This window comes from Plectrocnemia conspersa, unplaced genomic scaffold (assembly GCF_051122295.1).
Source record: "Plectrocnemia conspersa isolate PC_06_02 unplaced genomic scaffold, ASM5112229v1 ptg000001l, whole genome shotgun sequence".
In the NCBI taxonomy this organism is placed as follows: domain Eukaryota; kingdom Metazoa; phylum Arthropoda; class Insecta; order Trichoptera; family Polycentropodidae; genus Plectrocnemia; species Plectrocnemia conspersa.
Window position 1 is genome coordinate 20156833 of NW_028277165.1, and position 6000 is coordinate 20162832.

Here is a 6000-nt window from a genome sequence, read left to right on the forward strand (position 1 = left end):
ACCACAACCATCACTTGAACAAAGAAAATAAATCTTGTCATTAACCTGTTACGAAAGCTCAGACCACAAATCACACAATATAAGAGAGATTTCAGTAGCACAAAAAACACCCTTTGTATGAGAAAACGCACGCCAGAGACAATACTTTTGACCTTGTGTATATTACCATTGTTCTTTAAACTCCTTGGTAGTATCCATTTGGCAATTGAATTAAATAGAGACTTGATTAGTTTATATTTAATTTCATTTTTAAAATGTGTGAAACAAAAAATGAGAAGTAATAAGTATGTAGGTTATTTTATGTTATTAAAAATGGCAAAATATATTTATATAGCTTTAAACCTTAGGAATACCTATATGAGAAGAAGCTATACGTAAAAATGTATTTTGTTATCTACATAGATGTGGATTGATTAATGACGTCCTTTAAAATATTTGGTTATAGACGAAGTTTTTTATTAAACTATTTTCATCTGCAAGCTCATATATATTTTTTGGTGCCTGGTTCATTGCGCTGTGATATAAAATTAACAACGAGAGAAGCAGTTTGTCTATTTGAGCGACTATTGCTGTGACATATTTATTGCAATGGCAAGGCATATTGGGAAATGTAGCCACTTGAAGCAAGAAGGCAAACCACCAGAAATAAATGGAATTATGGGAATTAAAAACATTTAAATGTGTCAGTCAGAATCATTTCTCCGTAACATCATATATGTGGATTCGATGAAATTAATAACTTAACTGGATAACTAGTAGCTTTTTTTAATTAATTAAAAAAATAATCAAAATTGTTTATGTATAGAATACTATTGTTGTACTTTAAAAATCTAAGTACATATATAGTATTAAGTAAAATAATGTTCCGTTGATCTAAAAAATTGCATAATAACGTCCTTTAAAAATCATATTTTTAGTGACTAGTGTTCCGTTCGTGAGTTTATTAGTGAGGCAGACAAACAGAAATACTTTGAATATATGAATATAGATTGAATTACTTTTTTATTGAAATTTGACAACAATAGCACACATTTGTTACCACTAATTGAATGTAATAATAATAAAGACATGTTTAATGAAAGTAATATAGACAATGTATATGTTTTTGGGGTATTGGTCTGAAAAATATTTCAACGTAATATTGTTATTATATAATGACATAAAAGTGTGTACATTTTTATGGGGCATTGTAGATTTTTTTTAATAATATACAATACATTCGCCACAATACGATGTAAATTATATAAAGATACTTTCTTGGGTGCTCCGTCGGTATTTTCTCTCTCACTCTCCAGAAATTACCATAAGAATCGGGCCCTGAATTTCGATATTTGGATTAATGACCCAAGTCGAGCCGACCAAGGTCGCGTCTTTGACTTTTTCATGACTTTTCCGATAATTTGTTCGGAATAATTTTCCTCTTATGTCAAATTATGTTACCAAGACAAAGTTCGACGGCAATAAGTCTATATGTTGCCCGCCGTTTCCCACATTGTTTCCGTTTACAATTCGAAGAAATATCGTGTTGGTTCAGATGCTGGACAAACCATATTGACCCATGCGTGGACATAAACGATTGATTTATTTGTATGAATAACAAAAACATGTACTACCATATGCATACATTAAATGGTCTGGATACTTGATTTAAATCGAATCAGAACATTTGAGGACGAATTATGTTTTGTGATTATTAGCGAGTGAACTAATTTCTAAAATACTATGAAATTTACTTTAACGAGTTTGATATATAATATTTAACTGTAAAGTATGTATTATATAATACAAATATCGTATCTAACGAAACATCAATAGAAAGTTTAGTGTAAGATAATGAATAAGCTTTAGTGTATTTGTTACTAATATAACAAATATATTAACGTGTTTTACATACAAAGCATAAGCATTAAAATAATAACACTAATCATTAAAAAATATAAACTGCTCTAAGACATTTTTATAATGAAACTGAATCATATTTTTAATATTCATTAAATCGATTATAAAGCCTGATAGTATTCATATTATATTAGAGCAACTACATCACAAAATAGTAATAACACATAAGTTTATTTTTAACTTGACATCAGTAAAATTTTTGTTTTTTATAGTGTAATATACTAATATATTTTCACTCTTACATTCATTGTGTCACATAGATACTATATTTTATTGAACTACACTTTGTAAATACAAAAAAAATCATTCGACAACATTCGTGACATTAATTAAAACGTACCATTACGCCAACGTATCGTTCGTCCCACTTAATTAACGGCTATCGGTTAAACGCATAGTTAATAACTCTCGATTGGTCAGAGGAGTATCGCTAATTATACGTTGATAATGTTAATTTTAATTGTTATAATCAATAAAGTAGAATATGTACCATGGAGCGGTTTAATGGTAATATAGCACGAGTTAATCAAATTAGATCTTAATAAGAACAATGGTTAATTTTTCTTTTTAAAAATGGCAATATACATATAACCCATCTATTATATAAGTTTACTATGTATTTTGCAATAGACGTCGATTTACTATTATAATTAAATTCTTGCGATCAATAATGCAAAATGGAATTCGTTTAAGAGGTGTTACTACTAATAGTTACACGCTGTGTAATCGAAAACTGTTATATGGTTTTGATTTATCTAGCAATTCGTTCATTAATAGTTAATAAAAATATAAATACCAGTGGGTTAGTTATTAAATATGATAATATTAATTGTTGAAAAGCTTAGCACAATCTTCTTAATATAGGTATGTAAGTAATTTGGAGCTGGTTTATAGCTAAATTTAACGATTATTGCTTAGTTGCTCGCTTCAACTTTCTTACTTATTGCACTCACATTTAATGTTATGATCTTGTTGACTTTTACGTGTGTGTGCAAAAGATTTATATTCAATTTGTGAAATTATGTCTTTCAAATACAATTTTCATAAAAAGCTTCACTTTCAATACAAAAAAACCAACAAGGCAAATAAAAAATGTTATGAATCGAACCATCAAAAATAAATTATATAATAACCATATAAAAACGTTGCACTTTTTTATGCCACAAATATAAGATTTCTCTAGATCTGTAAAAGTTTATTAGTTTAAATGGTTGGTTTCGTTTTTTTGTTGTTGATATTAATACCGTTTTTTATATTATACTTATTACTGTTTTAAGAACACAAAAATATATTTATTAGTAAAAAAATAGTTGTAATTATAGTATATATTTCTATATTTTTTTGTACTATTTTGTGTAGAGTAACACATATAATTTATAATACACAACCACAGTTTATTATATATGTACATAGATCTTTTAACACTGTCATGAATTACTAACCATTTAATTTATAGTGCAATTCTTGTTTGGCGAATTGATCGAATTCGCAGTTATTCAATAGAGGATATCAATAACACATTTGAATTGCTATCGAGATGCTTTAATGAAAGCTATAATGGAAATTGCATGTTGTTGCCTTTCTAATCATATAAGCCTTCATTGTGTCTCTACGCACACATGATATATTATCCAACACATGCATATTGAATTTTAATTTGTGTTGTTTAACCATGTTTAATTTAGAAAAATATATTATTTTTAATTCATTGCTTATTAAATACAACATATAACAGCAACTTTGTTGTAACTAAAAGTGCTGCTAAAATATATAAATAGCTTCACATCAGTAAAGAGAGTATACGTGTATGAATTGAAAAAGATTTTTAACAAATATGAAGTTTAACTATTTTAATTTTTTTATTACAAATTTGACCATCGTGATTTGACAGGTTTCTACAATGCATCATAATGAGCATTATACAATCACTAATTAACATTAAAGAAACTGTTATGGTAAAATGCACACCTAAAATATATGAGCACCATCCTACATAATCTTTTATAGCTCTTCATAACTATCGCCAAAAACATTGTGTTTGGAAAGTTTGTTGAGAATCTGAATAGCTCGTGCAAGAGGATAGTTCTCAAGCGCTGACATTCTCGCTGCAACGCGTAAGAAAAAGGGACGCGATCGCGACTCTGCCAAAACCCTAGAACTTAAAGCGGAAAGTTGCTTAGCACTGACGGATTGTCACCAGCGCCCCTTAGTAAAATATAAATACCAATATTACTTTTCAGTATTTTTTTTAAAGTCTATGTGTGATTTACTTTTTATATTATCAAACTATTTTAAAATAGTATTTATATAATATAACTAATAAATAATAGTTGTATGACTTAATACATGTTTTTGAATAAATAAATAATTATTTTAAAGTAGTACTTTTTACACACTTCCAAGTCTTCGACGGAAGTATTTCAGGTTAACAGCTTACTGCCAGGGTTTATTTGCCGAACTTTGCTTGGTGGCCGGGCAATTTCGCAGAATAATGGCAAACAATTATGTTTCTCAGTAAATTCCCTAGAACTTGTAAACAATTAAGATATTTTATTAAAAATTAATATGTAGATTCCTTATGATTTTTCGCATAAATATATTGTGACATACCTTTTGAAAATTTATATATTAGAGTATATGACGCACCCCGAATTTCGATTAAAAAATACATTTTATAATCGAAGGAATGCAGTATATTTAGTGTTGATCGCGCCGATCAATATCTACATAGTTACCTAATATTTGAAAAAAAAACAATGGAATAAACAAAAAAGGTTGTTTTTTCATTTATTTCAACGCGCATTGTTTTATTCGTTCAGTGTCTATCAAAAATTTGAATCGTAACAGCAAAATTAAATTAAAAGATTTTCTATTGAGTAAGGCTAAAGGATGGATGCAGAATTCAGTGGAATCTCTTGATTCTGAAGACATTTCACCAATTTCTACCACATCTTGCCGTACCTGTGCTGTCGATCCCCCAGAAAGGCTTTCGGATAAGCTGAGAAATCATCAATGAGAAGAAAGTATCGTGTTTGTTCTGCACATGGAGTAAAGAAATATACAGCATACATGTGCAGAAGTTGTGAAATTTCTCTTCATATTGATGAATGATTTTATACGTATCAAAAAATATTGAAATAGATAAAAAGTGTAAATAATAAAAATAAATATAAATAGTGATAAAGTGATATAGTGATAAATATAAATAGTGATAAAGTGATGTAGTGTGGTTAATAAGTGTAATGATAAAAATAAATGTGTCTGTGACAGTTGTAAGCAGAAAAAGGACGCCTACAAATTTGGTGAGTGAATATTATATAATATCATAAACGGATTTTTTTTATAAATTGTTTATACAAAAATGTATAGAAGCATTTAAACATACATATTACTAAATTATAAATAACTGGTTTGTAACCTTTGCAACGGTTTTCAATTTACACATAATATTATGAATGAAAAATATATATTTATTTTTTCGTTCATGATTTCATTCCTCAGAGATCCTTTTAAGTGCAATGATATTATTTTTTTCAATTATTTATCAATAATTTATCCGAATTGTAGTATTTTACCTGGTTTCTTAATCTGTGAATCATTGCGGTTTTCCAAATGGTGAGGAAATTTCAAAATAACAAACACCGGGAAAAATGCTTTTAAGTTAATGGATCATATTTTTTGGAAGTTCTTTGATTACTGCGTTATCTAATTTATCAACATATAGCGTAAGGATTTTACTTTTTAATTTTGCAATAACATACAGAATTCTAAGTTGAAAAACTTTGTTAATTAATGTTAATCAACCGGGATGTTTCGATTTCTTTTGATTGGATTGGTTTTATGTTTACCTAGCCAGACAGTTTGACCCTGAAATTTATTTCTGTTCAAGAAGTGTAACATAAAATATTTTTTTTTATATAAAATAAATATTTATGGTTCATCATATAAAAAAATCTGTATAATAGTCACTATCTATGATGGTCAAACATATTTAAATTTACCTAATTGTCAAACAGTAGCCGTCTGATATTCATAACTGACACAGCAGGAGGTCATATCTGTACATTTGGTCTCATGAGCGTTTTTTAATTTTCAATCACG